Source organism: Belonocnema kinseyi, chromosome 4 (assembly GCF_010883055.1).
Source record: "Belonocnema kinseyi isolate 2016_QV_RU_SX_M_011 chromosome 4, B_treatae_v1, whole genome shotgun sequence".
Lineage (NCBI taxonomy): Eukaryota > Metazoa > Arthropoda > Insecta > Hymenoptera > Cynipidae > Belonocnema > Belonocnema kinseyi.
Window position 1 is genome coordinate 66860612 of NC_046660.1, and position 22523 is coordinate 66883134.

At 30.3% G+C, this 22523-nt stretch overlaps 1 protein-coding gene across 1 annotated transcript in view; it reads right to left on the reverse strand.

The window, feature by feature from the left end:
• The window catches only part of LOC117170934, a 507802-nt gene extending 500776 nt beyond the window's left edge, over positions 1 to 7026 (reverse strand). Inside the window, exon 1 of the mRNA XM_033357981.1 lies at positions 6784 to 7026. The gene's annotated coding sequence lies outside the window, so the exon portion shown is untranslated. The remainder of the gene's footprint in view (positions 1 to 6783) is intronic.
• Between the last annotated feature and the right edge of the window lie 15497 nt (positions 7027 to 22523).

The window sequence follows — 22523 nt, forward strand, 5'->3', positions numbered from 1 at the left end:
CATTATGATCAAGGTGTCTACTCAAATTCTGAACGATAATTCCCTGGAAACTTCAGAATTTATTTTAGGTATCCCTAGATTTTTCCAGGTAAAATTGTTCTTAATACGAAGCCATTTAAGTATTAAGCACCGCATTTTTCAAAAATTCTGAACCTAAATACCTTTAAAACATCTGCGAATAGTTAAATTGAAATTAGATAAATGTAAGAAGCATTTAGAAACAATGAGATAAAAATATTTTTATTTTTAACGCTTTAAATGCGTAACATTTCAAGAATAAATATTGCATTTTCAACAAAATATGTATATACATTTATAATTAAAAAGTTTTATTTTCTATAGAAAAATATTAATTTTCAACAAGAGAATTAATTTTCTACAAAAGAAGAAGAATTTTAAACAAAATATACAATTAAATTTTCAATCAATAATATGTAGTTTCAACTGAATACATACATATTCAACAACAAAAAATGAAATTTTAACAAAGTCGTTCAACTTTCAAGCAAGTAGTTGAATTAAAAAAATTTCTAAACAAAAAATGTAATGGTTCATATTTAAGCAAAAAATTTTAATTTTTAAACAAATAGTTGAATTTTCTACAAAATACTTAAATTATCAACAAAGAAGATCAATTTTAAATCAAATAGTGTAATTTGCAACAAAATAGTTGAATCCTCAACCAAAACAGGATAATTTCGGAAAACGAGAATATGAATTTTCAACAAAATAGTCAAATCCTCAAAATAAGCTTTCCAACAAATTGTAGATTTTTTAATAAAGCAGTTAAATTTTGAACCTAGTCAGATTAATTTGTGAAATTTGTTTACAAAATATAAGAATTTTTAACGAGAAAATGTAATTGTTCAACAAAAGAATCCATTTTCAACCAATAAGTTGCATTTAAAACCAAAACAGTTGGAATTTCCAGTAATAGAGATTAATCTTAAAACCAAATAGATGAATTTTTAACAAAGGAGTTCAATTTTTGAGTAAAAAAGATATTTCAGTCAGGAAATAAACAAAATTCACCTAAATGTTTGAATTTTCACGATATTAATATTTTCAATAAAATATATTTTCCTGAGACTAGTCAATATGGTAAAAAGTATGATTTAAATAAGTATCAATCATGTACTATCCCGTGTAGAAATTTCCCATAACAGTCCCTAAGAATGCTGGGGCTTTTTTCGGGGCCCCAACAGCTTACCTTTATTAGGGTTGCCCCCATCAGCACCTATTATGGTCCGAATATGGCAACCCTTTTAATTGAGATGACTTCCATAATAAGCCCCCTATTGTGTCCCTTTGGAAATCGATGAAAATTTTAGTGAATTTTTGTTCTCGTGTTAAACTGATAGCGATAAGTACTCAGATTAAAATAAACCTTTTAGCAGATTAGCAAAAAAAGAACGTTGTGAATTATGATGTTTATATTAATTCAACTTCAATCATATTAAGTGTATATTATTTATGCGAATTATCTAAAAGGATTCTATTCAATTATTTTCATAAAGAGAAAAGAGAACCAATTTTTAAAGTATGCGAAGACGCTGGAAATTTTTTTACAATAATCCTTTTTTATATATTTTTATTATATTAAAACAGTATTCGTAATTTCTTTTGATAGATAAATTGTATTTTTGTCCCTATCATCTTTGCAGATACCTGGAACTATCAATTTCATGGAATAGTGCATATATATTCAAAAATCTGGACCTAACCTATAAATAAATACGCCACTTTACAATAATATCGGACATATTTTGTCAATGAAAAGAACAAGAACGGTATTTACTTGCACAAAGGCCCTATTGCGGCCCTAATGAGGGCCGCTGACATTAATTGGGAAATAATACGGATACTTATGACGGGCCTGAACAAATCCCCTTTGACGGCCCCTAACAATTTTGCGTGACCAAACTAGTACGGCCCCTAAAAATTTGCCCCATGCGGATCCTAATAAAAATATGGAAACTTTCAGACTTGCGTTGAACAAAAAAATCCCTACCATTTCCAGGGTTTTTAGTTTTTCCGTGTAACCCTGATAAATAACTAAACTTATAAATTATTTCTATTCCGGCATATTTGTTCCCGAAATGAGGAATTATATTTCTGAAATCTTCTTCTCAGACAATTGTTTACTGTATTTAAGAAGTCAAACATGAATCAAAATGTAAAAAATGAAACCTACAGTAAATCACATTTTAATGATTGACTTCCTGAATAATGTAATTTATTTTTCAGTGATTAGAATTTTCCTAATTCTGAGAAGTAAGAAAGTACCGGAACAGGTCGTACAACGAAAGTTACAGCTGATCATAAACGCCTGACATGCAAACGTCGACACTGATCATAACATTCTTTAAAGAAAGAGGCGAGCTGCAACGAACGTCTAGGCTGAGCAGCTAATAATGCAACCTTTCGAAGTAACCGAGGTACCTGCAACTTTCTAATCTCCATTACAAAAAAAATCAGAGACGCGGGGCATTTAACCTTTTACTTTACACTCGTATCAACCAAATACACTTTTATCTCCTTTCCTATTAATATTATTATTATTTTACAAACAAATGTCTTGGCTATTATTTTCTATGTTTTTAAATATCTTAAGAATATATATTGGTTACCTCATGTTCAAAAATCAGCATAAGTAAAAAATATTTCTAACACCAAGGAAAATAACTCACTTGTTAATTATAACTAATTTTTGAAGATAACTAAAGACGAACTTCAAGAAACAATATTTCAGGCTTGAATTATTTATTTAGGAATAGTTATTAAAATTTTTTTTTTTGCTTTCCTTTGAGATAAATTGCAACTCTTATATAATCCTAATCTTGTAGAGCTCACCTTATTCCGTGAGGAAATCTCTACAAATCGTATCTGTATTTTTTTAGAACAATTATTTAGGAATCATGAAATTATTTATTTCATGGACAATGTTTTGTTTTAATAACATTTTTTAAATAAAAATGTACCTAAGGGATTTTTAGATAGTCTTTCAAGGAATAACACGAGCCCTTTAATCATATAATTAAATCAGATTTGTAACTTTTACCTGAAGAGAAATAAAAAACATAAAACTCTAAAATTTTCTTACAAAACCATACAATCTCGCTCTTTTATACATACTTTAGTGAAGAATTTAGGGTTTTGAAATGAATAAATTATACTAAAATATTTTTAAAATGTTAATGACTCGACTATCACTATGGGACTGACATATTTTAAAACCGAAGCAGGAAAAGCTAAACGGCGCCGAGTGCACTTTTGTGAAAATTAAGTTTTCTTAAAAAATAATATTTTCTCGCCTTTTTATACCTTTTTCAGTAAAGAAATATAAATTTTGATATTTTGTACACCACAATTTATTATATACAAGTTATATACAAGTCAATAGACCGATGAAACGTTCAAACAATTTAAATAATTTCTATGTCTTACTGTCTAGACATCTAATGAATAGAAAATTTCCATCGTTTAAATTTCTTTTTTCATTTTAACTGACTTTATTTGAATAATAACTTGAAAAACTCAACTGTGTGAAGCTAGTTTAAATAGAAAAAATGAATAACTAAAACACAGGTTAAATGCGTAAACACGGACGAATAACACATGTATTCAAATATTTTAAAGTTTCAAAGAATTCAAACTAAATGAAAGGGCTGTACTGAAATATTCAATTTTTTAAACAAATCGACGGTCATTATAGTATTTAAGCAAATATTTATCATGAAGATGTTATTATTCAGATTAAAAAATATCATACTAGTACTAAAAATCTTATTTTGCATACATTTAATATGATTTTATAATGATATTTTACTACTTTATTTATAATTCCAGGGAAAGGTTTGTTCGAATCGACAAAATATTAGCTGGTTTAACCATAGAATATGGTTATTAAATGTACAAACAAATATTTTGTTAACCCAACTATATTTTTGGTTATAGTAACCAAATACTTTGTTAGGTGAAGTATTTAGTTTTTTTCAGCAAAAAAATGTTATTAGGTCAATCAAATACTTTTTTGACACTAACTAACATTTATTTGATGCAACGAAATTTTCATCAACGGAATTTATTCATTTTAGAGAGAAGTTTTAGGGAAATTATTTGGCATTCACGAAACTCAAAAACTAAAAAAGAATAAGGCCATCTTCAACGTTTCGTATAAATTCACTAAATCTCACAAAAGTTAAAGAGCTGTTAATTTTTGAATTTTCACTTTGTTTCTTCATGACATAAATATTTAGAAGGTTAAAAAGCTGCTTTTCATCAAATTTACCATTTTTACATCAACTTAATTGCTGCAGTCCAAACCTTGTTAAAAATAAGACTCAGAGATTTTTCTATGCATTTTAATTTCTGAGGTAGAGTGATGTGTTTCGTAACAACACTTTTTGGTAAACTCATTTTTTTAAAAATCGACCAAAAATGAAAAGCACGCTGATTTTTCATGATTTTGGTTTAAAAAAACGAACAATACCGAGAAAATTATGCGTTTCAGACAAAAATATTCTACATAAAATATATAGATCTTAATAGCTTACATATTTTTTCTGTAAAAAATGTTTTTATGTAGTCAGTAGTTTAAGAGTGACACTAGTTTTTACGATGAAAAAAAAATGTACTTGTAGTTTTTCAAACTTGACAAGAAAGGTGTGGATTTTTCAAAATGCACGTTCAAAAAATGCTGGAAGTGCTTCAAAAACTATTATTCTTTCTTGTTCAACATTTTTATTTACAATCAGTAGTTCTCGGAAAAACACAAATAATTTTTATTTTTTTAAATTTTCGAATTCAATTTTTTGGAAGTGATTTGAGAAGGTTCTGAAACAAATTTTAAATAATAATAGACATAATTTTTTTCATGATTAAAATCCAGAAAAATATATGTGTTGCTAAATTTATTTTTTAAAGAATAAATGCAATTTTCTTAACAGTTTTTCACAAGTAATTTAATAATTAATTAGCTTTTTCCTTCTTAAAACTTTAAATTTCTTAAAGCTGTCATCAGGCGACAATTTTTGGCCCAAATTCTAGTATATGAAATTGTTGTACAGTTTTGGTGTCACCATGTAAATTTTCCTTAAATTACTTGCAAAAAAATGTTGGGAAAATTACCTTTATTTTAAAATTTTTGAATTTATCAACACATACACATTAAAAAATCGTATTCGTTATTATCTGTAATTGTTCTCTAAAACTACTCTACAACAAAAATTTTTTAAAGAAACCAAAATTCAAACACTTTTTTAAATAATAATGTATTCTTTTCAAGAAACTTTTGATTGTAGAGAAAAATGTTCTCGACAAATTATTAGTAGGTGTTTAACTTTATCTTCGCGGTAAAAATTAGTGTCCCTCTTAGACTATTGATGACACGAAAAAATGTTTAACAGAACAAATGTATAATTTATTGAGATCTACTTTTTCTCTTCAATATTTTTCTCCAAAAATCACACTTTTCAAAGTTTATTTCAGTTTTTGACCAAAATCATTAATAATCGACGTGATTTTCATTTTTGGTCGATGATATAGAAAAATAATCATTTCACCAAAAAAGTTGTATTTTTATAAAATTCACAAATTTGCAGTAGAATTTGTTTGTTATACAAGTTTTTAAATAAAAGCAAAATGACAAACAAATCCAATTTTTTTCAAATTTCGCGTTGAGTTAAGATTAGGGGGGAAATCACTAGCTAAATCATTGACAAGGTCGTAAAGAATCTTGGCTCGAATTGAAAAAAAATCTTTGAAATTACCCACATCTAGTTTAAAATTTTTTATCTAAAAATGTAAGTTACATTGCAAAATTGGTAATATAACTTTGAAAAAATTAGTATATTTTAGAAAATTTAATTCCAATTTCCCAAGTTTAACCATTTTTATTTTATTTTATTACTAAGTGAACCAATTTTTCAAGATTAATTTGTATTTAAAGTCAATGAAATCTAATTTTCAATTACGTGAATCTTCAAAGCTTCATGAGTGTTTATTACCGTTAATCGCATGACAGTTTATTCCTCTTAAAAAGATTTTTTATAAAGATAAAATGAATAGATAGGAAAATGAAGTTAATTTTTTAGAAGTCTGAGTCAAATAAGTCTTGTTTAAATATTTCCTGTTTCGTTCTCGAAGCAAAACATTCAAACTATGAATCACCATACAAATATTTATATTCTTTATTTTCTTATTGTTCATGACTCTTAATGGAGTTACGTGATTCAGAAAAAGCGTCATTAAGTTAATACACTTTACTAAATCAGCAGAATAGTTGGTGTTTTAAAAACTTTATGAAATTCAATTTGCAGAATCAAAATATTTAACACTTTCTAATACTATTGTCAAAAAATATGTATTGATCTGAAATAAACACGATTCAATTCAAATATTAATATATTTTTTAATAATAAATTAAATTCTTAACAATTAGGCTCTTTTTTGATTTGTCCTTTATTATTTTTAAATACAAACTGATCCACAAATAAAAAATGGCAGTGCCTATGTGTCAGAAGAAATCTGGCCACTTGTACTGTAATTTCAATAAAAATAGTCCCTTTTCCCGGTCCCACTATTCGTACTGAAAAGTCCGGCTATTCCTATTCATAAAATTACTCAAAAAATTATACAAATATCTAGTTCGTATTTCCCTAATGACTTTTTCTTTTTAATTCAAGATTTATTTATATCCTACTGGTCCATTTAATTTTCACTTTATAAAACTAAATGAGATATCCAGATATTTTCTAATTATTTGTTAAAATGCACTCTCACCTCCGGAATTGTAATATTTCCAAATAAGGATTTAGTTTATACACTCACTAGTTAAATTTCACAAGTTGTCCAACTCAGCGATTATTTTTTATCAAAAAATCAAAAAGAACTGTCTGGAAAATAAATGTTCATGATTTTTTTTAAATTTTCAATTTTGAGTTATCCCTTTTTAATAATAACGATCACAATTTTGGATTATCACGCGTGCCGGTACAGAATGCAGCCAGAGACAATATAACCACGTGCGTCCGTCAGGAAGCGCGCGAAGCAACTGAAGCTTCCGAGTTCCCTACCAGCTGGTAGACGGCCCGACTCTTACCGTCCAGAACCACTTCCCTGAAGCATGCCACGTATGAGTGCATTTTATGAATGGATCAAAATTTAAAACAATGTTTCTTATCTAAAAAAACTGGTGTAATAAAATGTCTCGAAAATATCGTACTCATTGTTTTTGAAAACCTGATTGGCTTTTCAATACTTGAAGTTTTTTTTATATTTTGAAATTTTTACGTAATTTATCACCGCTAAATTAAAACTTTTAAATTATCTAATGAGTCATTAAAAATGTTATATGTGTTTTATTTTAGCTTTTCTTCGCTGGGAATTTGTATTTACGATATAGAATACTAATATAAAATCATACACTTTTAAGGACATAGAATTTCTAAAAACTGTAGGTTGTGCTAGATTTTTCCACCGAAAATGACCATTTTTAGGTCATCTTAGATTTATGTATCGAAAATAGGGTTTTTTAATCATAAATTATTAGTTTTCAAAGATGAGAAATTTATTTCCATAATTGACGATTTTCAGTTTTATAAGCAGTTTTTACTAGAAATTGACATTTTTAAACAACAATTATTAGATTTTTAAGGTTGATAATTTTTTAACAATTTGTACAATTGAAGGTTTAGCTAGAAATTTTCAATATAGATATCAAAGAAGATAAAACATTTTTTTAACAATTTTAGATTTTATTAACGTTTTTCACATAATTAATTATTTTATTTTTAATAATTAGATATTATTAGATTTAAAAGGTTCATAATTTTCTAACGAGTTTACGTTACGTTGGTATTTCACATCTATAATTGGTAATAATTAGTATTTTAAAACGATAGTCATTATAATTTCAACAAAATTTAGATAATGTTGAACAATTTTGATTTAAGTTAGTGTTTTTCTTTGGAAATTCGTATTTTAAATTTTTTAAATTAGATTTCAAGGAAAATTCACAACTTTTGAATAATTTTAGGATATATTGGCGTTTCACACTAGAAATAGATATTTTCAGTAGAAAATCATTAAATTTCAAAAACAAATTAAAATTTGGCGATTTCCAAGAATGTTTATTGTTTCTAACAACTTTATTTTGTTATTTTTGCATTTATACCATAATTATTAGTTCATCCAGTTTCTGGAGTCATCCTGAATCTAAAACTGTATAATTATTTTATTTTAAACTACCCACTCTGCAGATATTTTCAATAGTGCGGACCTACCTGCTTTTTGAGGAAATGACTTTGACTGACGTTTTTATTTATAAAAGGTGCCTAAAATAAATGAAATTTTTTTGTAATGTATTCAAGAGTGTCTTTATTAAGCCTAACAAAACTTACATCAATATCATTATTAAAAATCTCAAAAAAATTCACAAAGATAGCTTTTTTTTAGCGCTCAAAAGTAGAATATTGCCCTAAAGGGTTTCAGAGAAATTTAAAGAATTTGTTTAGCTTTCCAAAGATTGGGAGGTATTTTAAGAGGCGTTGTAAGGTTTAAAAGGTTTCAAAATATTTCAAGAGTGGTCAAATCACATTAATTTCTAAGCCATAAGTATTTAAGAATAAATAAATATTTATTTGTATTGTTGTAAGGGGTTTATGTATTAGGACTTATAAGTAACGTGCTCAATTAATTAAAAAGATGTATTTTTTGTTAACTAATAGCTTTTCAGTGCTTTTAATACCTTTTTCCAAATGTATAATGCTTTCCTTTTCAGATGTGAAATTTTTAACATAGAATATTTTATAAAAGAAACAAAACAATTTCAGAATAAAATTGGAAAATATCAAGTTTATTTATTTATTGAAACTAAAAAATATTACTTTTTTACCATCAAAAATGAATGTTTAATTCAAAAGACGAATTTTCAGCAAAAAAATTGAATTTTTGACCAAAAAAGATCAATTTTTAACAAAATATTCAAATTTCCAACGAAATAGTTTAATTTTTAAACAATCAGTATAATTTTCAAAGACTAAATTAACTTTTAACGAAAAAGTTGCTTGCATAGTTATTGAAGTTTTAAAAATAAGAGTGAAGATTAAACTTCAACTAAAAAAAAGGCATTTTTGACAAAATAGTTAAATTTTTCACGATAGTTCAGTTATAAAACCAAAAAATTAAATTTTTGAAACAAGAAGGTGTATTCTGAATAAGAAATTTATTTGAAATCTCAACAACCAATATAAATTTTCCACCACGTAGTTTAATTTTCAAAAAATGAAATTATCAATAAATAGTTGAATTTTAAACCTAATAAAGAGAAATTCTCAAAAACAAAAGTCGTACGGCTTCTGAATGCTTTATCAGATTCTTTTAGGTAACAAATATAGAGGCTTGCAACTAAAAATTACAAATCTTTAATTTCAAAAATACAAGAAGAAGCAAATATCGAATTTTAAATACTGAATCGAGGGTACATCGCTTTCCTGCAAATATGAGCAGTTTAGCCCCAGTTTACAGTAATTGGTATTTTAACAAAAAAGATTGAATTTCTTCCAAAAGGGATAAATTTGAAAAACAAAATTAAACAATTTTAACCAAGAATATTAATTTCTAACTAAAAAAGACGAATTTTCAACAATATTCCTGAATTTCCAAACAAATAATTTAATTTTTTTCTAAAACCTATACAATTTTAAGGAAGAAATATACATTTTCAACCACAAATCAATAAGTTAAATTTTCAGTAAAAGAAAAAAATAATTCTCATCCAACAAGAAAAACAATTTTTAACAAAATAGTCAAATTTATAACCAAGGAGATGAGTTTTCAACTAAAATGATGTTGACGAATTATGCAACCAATAAAGATTTTTCAGTCCATAAAGGAAAAAAGAGTTAATTCAAACGGTTGAACCTTCAAGCCAAACGAGGATTTTTCTATAAATTTTTAACAAAAATTATAAATGTTCTACGGGAATAGATGAATTTGTAGTTAAAAATATTCATTCAAAAAAAGAATTTTTTATAAAAAAATACAAATTTTTTACAAAATATATAAACTTTCAACTAAAATTATTCATTATTAATAAAAAAATTATTTTAAACCAAACTTGTTCAACCTAAAACCAATTTGAATTTTCCACACAAAAGTATGAATTTTCAACCAAAAATTAATTTTCGGCCAAAGTAGTTGAATTTTCAACAACACAGTTCAATTTTGAGCCAGAAAAGATGCATTTTAAGAAAATTGTTGAATTTTCAACCAAATAATATATACAATAAATAATTAAGCAAAAGGATTAATAACAAGAATACTATATCAATGTGACCGCAAAACTTCAGCTTCAAAATTCCCTAGTTTTCCCGGAATATTTTTCATTTTCCCTGCACATTAATATTGAAATACGAGAATGTTAATCTTGTAACATTTTTAATAGATAATCTTTCATAAACGACATGAAACAATTAAAAAATTCATTGTCTTTGACAGTTATTTAAAGTGCATTTTAGATCAATGTCCTGCATTTCGAAATATTTTTTCAAAATCCCTGATTTTCCCCTGATTTCAAGGTTTTTCCTGACTTATGAACACCCTGGTAACCTAAATTGTACGAGATCCCGGCTATTGTGTTCAAATCTCAAGAGATTAAAAAAATGTAATGTATTCTATGAATTTTCTTGTATAAAAAAAAGTTTCATAACGATTTAATAATAAACGTTCGAAAAATAAATATTTGAAATAAAAAATAATTATTTTTAATTTCTCTAATCTTCAAATTTTTACTAAAAAAAATGAAATAATGTAGGAACAATTTAGTAAGTTACTGATAAGAAAAGAAACAATTAATTCAGCACATTTCTGCATAATCTATGAAGTATTTTTTAAAGTCAAATTAGTCTATCGCATCCCTTTAATCTAGAATAATCTCCTTTCGTTGAAAAATATTCAGGGTATAAAGCCCCTCAGAATGTACATATTTGCAGATTATATTTAAAAAAAGCCGAACTTTTTAAAACTACCGAGAGATAGAAGCTGTTCTCTTTAATGTAGTCTGGCTAAAAGCATAGGAACATTTAGCTAGTTTTTTGTTTAAACGAGACAGTAACATTAAAATTGAAATATTGTTGTAAAAAGTACGATTTAAAAGACTGCTTATTTCAGGCATTAACTCTGAGTATGTGAATAATTCATACTAGTCTCTAATTTTGTCTTTCGGGAGAGTCTCACATTAAAAATACACATACATTATGCGCTAAATTACTATAATATTACAAAAAATGTCTATTTATGATAGAAATTTAGTTCTAATATTATAAGCTTATTTGAGTAAGCAAAGTATTTTATAAACCAAACGTTTATTATTCATAAAATAATAAGTTGACATAACAGGACTAGTGACAGACAAGACAAAATAAAAACACGATAGAACCTTGTTATTAAGATACAGCATGAAGTTGGTTTGAATCTTGATGGAACGCTAATTTGAATTCTAACAATCCCCCTCAAATATAGCGAGCCTTTTATCTTCCAACGATTTCATACCTAGTAAATGTAAAAACTTCCAATGTTTAATTCGTGGTAGTCCTTTCGTAAATATATTCGCAATCATTTCTGTAGAAGATAAGTGTTTCACCTTAATGTAACCCTTACTTAAGATATTTCGGATAGAATATTAAAAGATTCCTTGAAACAAAGTTCCAGAAGGAATTCACGTAGATAACAGGCCTCTTTGGTAGCCTCGGTCAAACCCACATATTCTGCTTCAGTTGGGGATAGTGCAACGATACGTTGTTTCCTAGCTTCCAAGTTACTGCAGCACCACTTAAAATAAAAGTGAATCTGGTATATGAACGTCTGTCCACAATGCATCTACCCCAGTCAGCATCTACATATCCTATAAGGTCCTTTGAATTTTTCTTGTAGGTTAATTGCATATCAATAGTGCCTTTAAGATAACGTAGAACTCGTTTCGCCGCTGTCCAATGTTGCTCTTCATGACATGCATTAAATTGGCTTAAGTTGCTAACAACAAATGATATGTCTGGTCGAGTAGCAACTGCTAAGTAGTTCAATGCTCCTATAAGTTTCAGTATATCCCGAATGTAGCCTTTTTAAGGTATACGAATGCAATTCTTTCCTTGTGAAATCTCAATGCCTAGGCAATAATGAGCTTATCCCAGGTCTTTTACGCCAAAAAAGTTCCTGTTAACTTCTTCTGTATAAATTCAAGATTGGATAGGCTTCGATAGGCGATGAGGATATCATCCACATAGATAAGAACTAGTATGATTTCTCCCCCTCCTTGCATAGAATATACACAAGGATCAGCATCCATTGGTTTTAATCCAATACTTTGAAGACGTTCATCAAAGCGCTTATGCCATTGGTGACCTGCTTGTTTTAAACCATAGAGGGATCTTTACAATGAACATACCTTGTTTCCTCCTTGAAGATCATTGAGCATCTGTTTTGCATTTTCTCCAATTTTATCTTTTTGTTTTCTTGATCAAAGTTATTCTAAGGATTCTTCTAGGAGTTTGGGTACATCCATAAAGATTTCTTCTTCAATTTTGCCATTTAAATATGCTGTGGTGATGTTTAATTGATGAATTTTTAATTCTTCTCGAACAGACAATGCCAAAAGCAACCTAACTGAACTTAGACGAGCCACTAGAGCAAAAGTATCGTTGAAATCTATACCTGGGCGTTGGGTAAATTTCTGTGCAACGACTCGAGCGTTTCTCCTTTCGATACTACCATCAGGGTTGTATTTATTTCGGAGTATTGTTCTGCATCCTATGACATTTCGGTTCTTGGGTCTTTCCACGATTTTCCAGGTGTTGTGTTTCAGAAGAGACTCTATTTCTTCAGTGATCGCGTCTTTCCAAGATTTCGAATCTGGTCCACTTAGAACCAGTTTCCAAGGAATTTCGGTGGCTATATTCGCGTAATCTTCAACGATGTTCATGAGAACACAATTTACTTGTTCCCTTTCCATTTCGTCTCCTATATTTGGTATTTCTTCTTGAGGTTGTATCATAGAGTACTGCTTCTTAGGACGTCCTTTGTTTCCATTCCTAAGGATTTTTAATCTTCCTGGACCTCTGCTTAGACTTTCTTCGGCTTGAAGGCGTCCCTCTTCTTCTAATCGATTCTGTCTTTCTACTATATGTTCTTCTTCGAGTAAATCTTCAGGAGAGATGGGTCTCTCTTCTTCAGGAAAATGTTCATTTTCTTCCATGTAAGGAGTTTGTTGTTCTGGATCTTGTTTTTTCGTGAGGTTCGGTCCGATTTCAATTTCTTGAGGTATAGGTTCTTTTTTCTAAGAATTAGCTGCGATTGATTTATTAGGGAAATTCATTTGTGGGATGAAATCTTCCAAACTTCCTTGATTTTCAATTCCATTCATAAATCTAATATCTCTCGCAATGACTACTTTTTGGTCGGTTGGCAACCAAACTCGGTAACCTTTGGAATCTTCACTGTAACCCAGAAAAATGCATTTCTTACCAGGAGGTTCCATTTTTCCTCTCGAGATATTTTTGTCAATGAATACTGCCTTTTCTCCAAAGATTCGTAAGTGTTTTAGGCCTAATGTAGTTTGTTCTAAGAATAGCTTCAACCCGGAAAGATGGTAGGAGACCTGATTGTAGGAGTACGCAACGTGCAATTTCTACAAGACTTCGATTTTTTCTTTCGGCAATTCCATTTTGTTGCGGCGTATAAGGTACAGTTAGACGACGCTTCATGCCTTCTTGTTTCAGGAAGGAATCGAACTCTTTGCTGAGAAACTCCCCTCCATTGTCAGTTTGAAAAGCTTTAATTTGAACACCTTTCTGCTTCTCTGAAAAACTTCTATATTCTTTAAAAGCTTGAAGGACATCGCTTCTCTTATGTAAAAATCTAATTTCACACCATCGTGAACTTTCATTAACAAAAGTATAAAATATTTAGCTTTCCCGTTGGATTCTGTTCGCATTGGACCACATATATCCGAATGCAAAATTTCTAGGATTTTTGTACATTTATTTCAATGTATTGGAAAAGGAAGAGAAGTAATCTTACCCTGCAGCCAAATTTCGCATGGTGGAATAGAAGATTCATTTGTCCACGACATTCCAGTTGCGACTTCGTTTTTCTTCATTTGAAAAAGATCGTGTTGATTCCAATGACCTAATCGTTCGTGCCAAATCATTTCTTTCTATTTCCGAAGATCATTTGTTGCCATGCATGTTCCTTCTTCATTTCTTTCTCTTATGTAGTACAAATCTCCCATGCTGTCGACGACCATTTTCACTTTTCCGTTTTCATCTTTTACAATAGCAATTTTCTACTTAAAAGTGATTTCGTGATCTGTATCAGTTAGCTTTGCGACGGACATAAGGTTTGTCCGAAGATCAGGTACAAATCGTGTATTATCCAAACGTATACCTTTTTCTGTGTTCCCGTCTGGAACCACTATTCTAACGGTACCTTTCGCTCTCACGTCAGTAGTTGCATCACTAGCGAGGTGTAGTTTTTTATGTGGAGTATTTTCGAAATTTATGAAAATATTTTCATCCTTGCATAGATGCGAAGTGCATCCACTATCGTGACACCACTTTTCCTTCTGTGAGCCAATTCCTGCACCAAGGGCAATAGATTTTTCTGCTGATACTAGAAAAGCTTCATCCTCAGCAACGGAGGCCTTTTCTTTATTTTCTGGGCAATCAGCGGCCTTGTGACCAGTTCGTCTGCATCGATGACACTGAAACTTAAATGTTTTTTTCAAAATCATACCTTATTTTATTTTCTATTTTCTTATTATTAAATTTCTTTCTATATTTTCCCCGTGCTAACATAGCACTTTGATCACTTTTCTTGGCTTTTTGTTGCCTGGTGTCAATTTCATCAAAGATTTTCTGCTTTAGAGTTTCTGGATCTGGTAACTGAGTCTGGGCAACGATGGCACATCAAAGGTTATCGTAGCTTTCAGGAAGACTGAGTAGAATCATGATTGATTGCTGTTCATTTCCAAATTGAAAATCTAACTCCGATAATTCGTCGATAATTCCAAAAAATTCACTCATTTGCTCGGAAATATCACCAGTTGCATCCATCTTGTACGATGTCAAGCGTTTCCACAGAGACTTTTCTCGCTGGTGCCCTTGATTTGTAGATCGTTTCCAGTTTTAACCAAATATCCCTCAAAGTTTCGCAACCTTTTATGTTTTTTAGTTCCCTTGAGCTGATAAATAGTATCAAATATGCCTTTGCCTTTTCGTCGATGTCGATCCATGTTTCCACTGCAGCCGTATTTGCTTCCGTGTCTTCCGGTTTTGTTTTCTTCCCGTTCACGTACCCCCACATTCTATTTTTGGTTAATACGGCTTGAGCTTTCATTTTCTATGTATCATAATTTTGCATCTTCAACGTTTCCAAATATGCAGAGTTCGTAGATGATTCCATATTTTTCGTTTTATTGTCAAGTGTAAAGTTCCACTTAATTCCGAAAAATATAATACACGAATTTTTTTATTTTCGTTTTTGTTTTATATACTACAGAAGCCACCTGGGTCCATAAACTGAGAGAAATATAGTTCTAACACTATAAGCTTAATTGAATAAGCAGATTATTTTATAAACCAAACGCTTATTATTCATAAAATAAGAAATGGACGTAACAGGACTAGTGACAGACAAGACAAAATAAAAACTCGATAGAACCTTGTTATTAAAATACAACATGAAGTTGATTTGAATCTTGATGGAACGCTAATTTGAACTGTAACAATTTATGTGTTCAATGTGAACGTAATATATTATTACCGTACAAAGTTACTTCTGCGTGGTACCAAACTGATTCATAACCCATTATTTTATGGTGGAGTGCTATTACTAGACAGAAGAATCGAGTAAGGCAAAATAAGAATCAAGGAATCAGTATTATATAACAATAGTTTGGTCAAATAATTTGTATTATACTATAAATATTCATATAATATTTAAAATTTTTAAAGATCGTAAGTTAATTGAATGAAGTGTACTAAAATATTACATTCCTAAACACATTTTTACAGTAATCATAGAATCTTAAAAAGTGTTTAACAATTGTCGATATTATAATAGAAATTAAATAACTTTGTAAAAATACTATCAATTTTCGTTTTTCTATTAAATAGTGTTTTTTTATTGAAATCAATAAAAGTATACATTTAGTATGATTTTCTCATTAGAATTTCTCATTATCTAACATTAGATTATTTTTTGCATTAGATTATTTATGTACCGCCGTCTTTCTTTCATAAAATGTTTATTAAACTGACCCATCCCCATACACAAAAAAAATTAAATCAGTATATTGTAAATCGTTCATTTTAAATCAAATGCTTTCGTGCAATCTCGGATTTTAATTGAAATTTTTTTACCTTGCAAACATTAGCAGGGTATCTAGCGGTCAAACCATTTAAAATTCCCGGAGTTTTCTCAGTTTTTTCCAGGTTTTTTCCCCTGATCAAGTTAAATATATCTTTTTGTGTTTTTTTAGTGAAAGTATACATAGAAATGAAAATTTCCAAATAATAAACATTCACATCGTTTTATCGAGAAGAAAATTTTTTTTTTAAATGCTTGTGTTTGCCCCGCTTTTTCCGGGTAAAATAAAATTTCCAGATATTCCCGATATCGCGGTCTGCTAGAAACCATATTCAAGAGAAAATTTCGGCGAAGAGGACGAGAGTATTGGAAGGTTTTTGAGAAAGTGTATCTTCCCTACAATTACATTTAAAACCACATGGAGTGTAAACTAAACATAAATTAATTTTTCTAAGCAGAAAAAAGAAAGCTTTTATAAGAAGTTTTATATTTTTTAATAATGTTACGGATTTTGAATGATTTCTGCCGAAAAGAATTTTTTTAATGGATATACTTAGGATATACTTATACGAATTTTTTTTGCAACTACAAACTTTTAAAACTTTAATTTGAAATTGAAATCTTCAATGCTCTTAAACTCAAATTAAAAATAGTGTCAGTGCCTAAAATATGTTACATTTCAACCAAATTTAATTTTGTATAGGTTCGGTGCAAAAATATAATAGCTTTAAAGTTTTATTTAAATCTTAAATATATATGATTAGAATCGGCCGAATAAACACTGTAAATGTTGTATGACAACATTTAAAAATAAAATGTAATACTGCTCAACGCTCCTATCATACTTTAAAATTGAATTCGCTCAACCTTCAACTTTAAATTGCTCAAATTTTAAAATTTAACTTTGCAGATCATGAAATTGTAATATTCCATATTTTAATCAATGTAAGGGGTCACCCATATACCACATGGACAATTTTCCACCACTTTTTGACCCCCCCCCCCAAGCGGGTAGGCGTGGAATTTTGACACCCCCCCCCCTCCAACTAATCTGTCCACGTGGACGTATTTTATGAAAATATAGATATTATTGTTCTTCAAAGTACAATATAAAAAATTCGAGTGTACCTCGAGTAACCTTGTCTGATTTCAGTATATTTTTTACAGATATTGGGGATGGAGTGTCCACGTGGATTCTACCCCGACCGCCCGATCCCCAACATGGATAAGCGTGGAATTTTGCCATACCCCCCCCCCCCTAAACTGTCCACGTGGTATATGGATGGCCCCTAAATTAAAAAAGTTTTCAACTTGTAATACTCCTTCAAATTACTATATATATTTTTAACTGTATCAAATTGATATTGGATAACAAAGTCCGTCTCCGGTTTACGCATTTCTAACATGTTTTAATTTATTATATGTATTCAGAAAATTTGGTATAGTTCTACCGTTAATGTACTAATTTCGAAGAATTTTCTGTATAATTGAAATATTTTATTTAAAAATATCGTATATTTAAAAAGAAAGCGGCAAAAGTGGGAAGTTTCTGGAGAATATAGGAAAAAGTGGAAAGACATGGGAATAAAGAAAAGACTGTTATCCCTGTTATTTATTTATTGCAAACATTAGAAGAAAATTGGGTGGAAGGGAATTGAGTATTAGATAATAGTTAAGGAGGTGAATGTCCTCTATTATTACATTTAGAGCCCCGTCAATTTTAAACTAAGCATACATTTTTTCGAGTCGTTTTACATTAACATTTTAAAATATTTTTTCTTGGAAACTTTAGGAAAAAATGTCGGAGAAGAAGAGAGTATTGGACAATGTTTAAGGATGTAGAGAAGGTCAGTTTAAAGACAATAAGGTAAGAGGTAAGGTAAGGCAAAGGAAGTAAGGTAAGAGAAAGATGAGGTGGAAAGTGTATGTAAGAGAGCGTGAGTGAAAGGAAAGAGAAGATTGGATGAGGAGGTAGGGTATTTGGGAAACATCTGACGGGGTTGGAAAAGTTATGTGTATGAGAAGGGGTGAGAAGAAGCTAGGTAGGTTTTATAGAAAAAGGGATCTGATTGTATAGGGAAGAGTTCTGGGAAAGGAAAAGGAATATTTGAGTGTACATTTATGGGGTGGTGAAAGAGGGTATGCAGAGTAGGGAAATATGGTGAGGAGAAATGAGGAGGGGAGGGAGATAAGGGATATGAAAGATGTTAATGCTATATGGGAAAAGTTGAGCGAGAAAGACAGGCTATCTGGAGATGTTTTATGGTCTGAAGAAAGAAGGTGAGCTGGGCGGATGAGAAACAGGCAGATATAGAAAATTAGGTGGGGTAGTATAGGGGAAAATGTTGTGAAAGAAGACCGGTGTAAGAAAAGGGATGATGATTAGCAAAAAGGAGAAGAGGTATGGAAAAGGTATGGAAAAGGTATGGAAAAGTCGTATTGGAGAGAAGATGTTGTGAGGAGGTAGACGAGATAAGTGATATGAAATGGGGGTTCAGTTGTATATGGAAAGAAGTTTGGAACATGGAAATATTTTGGTGTAGATTTATGGGGTGGGAAAAAACTGTGCCTAGAGTAAAGAAGAAGGGAACAAAGAAGAGGGAAGGCGGATAAGGCATATGAAAGAAATGATTGGTATATGGGAGAAGTTGGATGAGAAAGAGGAGGTGTTTGGATGCGGATGAACAGGTTGAGGGAGTAATGTGAGGTGAATGTGTGAGGAACGAGAAAGGGATATGGAAAATGGGGAGGAGTTGTATAGAGGAAAAAGTTGAAAAAGGAGAACGGGGTATTTGAGTGGTGTTTGAGGTGTTCAGGAAATTGGTTGATGGATCGGAAAGAAGCAGAGAGTAAAAAGTTAGGAAGAAGGAAAGGATTTTCGATTATATGCTATGCGCTTGGAGAACCAGAGTATAAAAAAGATAATTGTAAAGTTGGATGAGCATAAAAGAAAATGGGAAGAAGGCAATCCTATAACAAAGGTTTATAATATTAGAAAGGCAGCCAAAATAAACTTTAATAAAACCGTTGAGAAGCTCATAATACAATGGGAGTATAATTAAAGACTTTTATGCCTCAAAGTGTTAAATTTGTAGCCCTCAAACTATTTCAGAAAAGATTACTGCATAACGGAGAGTTCTTTTCCTCTGACCTAGAAAATGTATCTCGATTAACCTTTTTCTTCACTTTTTTGTCAAGGGTAGCAGCAGAAGGGTTACGACGTCGATTATATTTTAATACTCCTTTTGTGTTTGTGGGGGCTTTTCACGGGCGTAATACGATTAAAGTCGGTAGCCCCGGCGTATTCCACAATCGCCTCGTAAAGGAAGTTTATCTCTGGAAGGAATAATTGAGTCTCGTCGGAATGTGGTAAAGACCGGAATCAAGGTCGAAGGAGACTCTGGGACCCGTTGCAGCAATGTGGCGTCCGCGTCCCTTGTCGATAATGGACTCGCGAAGATAACTCGCAAGTCCTGCGAAGGAACAATTTTGGAGGTGGGAGAATAAAAAAAAACCGACTCAGAGCGCATCTCTCCCGGCACGCAAACATGTCACGATGAAAGCTGGAGGCGGTAATCGAGCTCATTTCTTCTTCCTTCTCCGACTTGGAGACTTTCATTCACTTTATTATTTTTACTACGCATCTTTGGTCAAGAATCGTTCTCAATGAGACAGCAAAAGGTTGAGTTTTTCTCAAATATATTTCCCTGAGACAATAATTTATTCTCCTTGGAATAGGATCTTGAAATATTTGAAGAAAAGAAGATATGATAATCATGAGGAAAAACTGCTATTTACTTAGAATTGAATTAATTAGAAACGGTGGACTTGTCTATATCGATATGAAGTAAAACTGCTCTTACGTATGATGAAGTGCTTCGTGTATTTTTTTTACTATCAAGCGTCCATAAAATATAGGATTTTTCCGCAATAAAGTTAGTGCCTGTTGGCACGGTACCTATACACTATTTTTCTTATTTTCTTTCTTTTTTTTCTCTCGGGAACTCATCGATCACCTTTACCGGAGTTTTCATCGGTGCTCTCGAAACTCGGAAGGTATGTAACTACATTTTCAGTCTGCTATACCTTATGACTAGCTTATACCAGTACGTTTTATTATCTCCTACGTATACAGCGTCCGGATTTACGAACCAACCATTCAACCATTTTTCACCTTGTTTTTAAGTCCGAATCGAATGGCTTTTTTCTGTATAACAAAAAAGAACTTAATGCGCGAAATATGATGCTATTGTATGTTTATCGACATATTTTCTAACACAAGAGAAATTATGCTTAATGATAGCTGAAACGTGTTATTTAAAGTATTCGATGATGTGGGTGATTTCCCTTTATTGTTCGAAATGTTAAATGAACCAGAACGTACTTCAAACTGAAGGTTTATAGATCCCAAGCTGGGCATAAAAATTCGATGTTTTCAAATTTTTCATTCTGCATGACCATGAATATTCGAAGTCCAGATTTTTTACTTTGTAACATTTTTAACCTAGAATATCTTTTTACAGAAGAAGACAATTTTCATTTTATAAATTTTATTATTTATTCCAACCAACAAGTATAGCTCTTCTACGATAAAAAATATATTTTTAATTCAAAAGGTGAAATATTCAACATAAGCGTTGAGTTTCCGAACAAAAAAGATTGCTTTTTAACAAAATAGTTCAATTTTCAACAAAATCATTAAATTTTCAATAAAATAGTTTAATTTTTAACCCAGATGTAATTTTAAACAAAAGCTGTGCCATTTTCCACCAAATAGTTTAATTTTAAAGCTAAAAAGTCAAATTTTGTAGGTAACAGTTGAAATTTATACCCGAGGAGATGAATTTTCCACTAACAAAAACAAATTTTCATTCTGCAATGACGAATTTACAAATCAAATACTTAAATTTGTAAGCCCAAAAGACACATATTTAGATTTTTTTCGACAAATCAATTACATTTTTAACATAATCGTTTAAATGTTAACCAAATAATACAAACAAATCGCCGAATTTTTCACTAAGAAAGAATGTTTTACAAAATAGTTGAATTTTTAAACGGCAAATAATAATTTTCTATCAAAAAGACGAATTCTTAACAAAGTATTTTTATTTAAACCCAAGGAGATGAATTTTCAACTAATATGATGAATCTTAAGCAAAAAACTTAATTTTTAACACATTAGTTCAGCTTCTAATCCAGAACTTGAATTTTCCATCCAATAGAAAAAATTTTAATGAATAAAGACTTTTCAGTTAATGAAAAAAAATTTTGTGTCATAATTGTTGAGCTTTCAAAGACGAAATTTCTGCAAAATAGTTTAATTTTTAATCCTGAAATATGAATTTACAACAATTTAATTTTTTTCAACCAAACAATTGCACTTTTCACTAAAAAAGAGGACATTTTAACAAACAACATTAGTTTTCTGATGACCGCTAAGTTTAGAACGTTCATATGAATGACAAAAAAAAATTTTTTTATGATTTTTTTTTCCGGAATTGTTTTTGGCAATCTAAAAACGCATTCCATGCAAAAATATTGCCAAATTTTTTATTTGGGGGGGGGGAGGAACTAGCAACCCCTAACGTGACTTCTGTAGATGCGACAGAAAAGTAGACTACAAAGTCGAAAATCTAGTTTCGGATTCAACACCAGAAGAAATTTTTTGCTGTAGAAAAACCTCACTCCAACCCCTAAAATCCACCCCTATGATAAAGGATATTTGAAATTAGTAAAATCGACAAAAACAGCCGGAAGGTAATAAAAAGTTGAGTGTTTAACGTCCTGAAAAATTGCCCCTTTTGTTCCCCGACTAATTCTAGTGGTAAGAAACGTCGCTGGGAAACCGAAAACCCACCCCTAATTAATAAGTTCCCAAAATTCTAGGATATGTCCAATTCAGTCCAAGGGTAATACATTTACGATCATTTAATAGCCTAGAAAATTAATAAAAAGCATCCCCTTAATTATGGTGGTGGCAGAACATCTCGGTCGGATACCAAAAAACCACCCCTAATGAAATCCAATTTTTAAAAATTCGGAAAATCGACAAAATCAGCCAAAGGGTAATAAAAAGTTGTGTGTTTAACGTCCTAAAAAATTACCCATTTTATTCCCTCGACTAATGCTGGTAGTAAGAAACCTCGCTCGAAAAC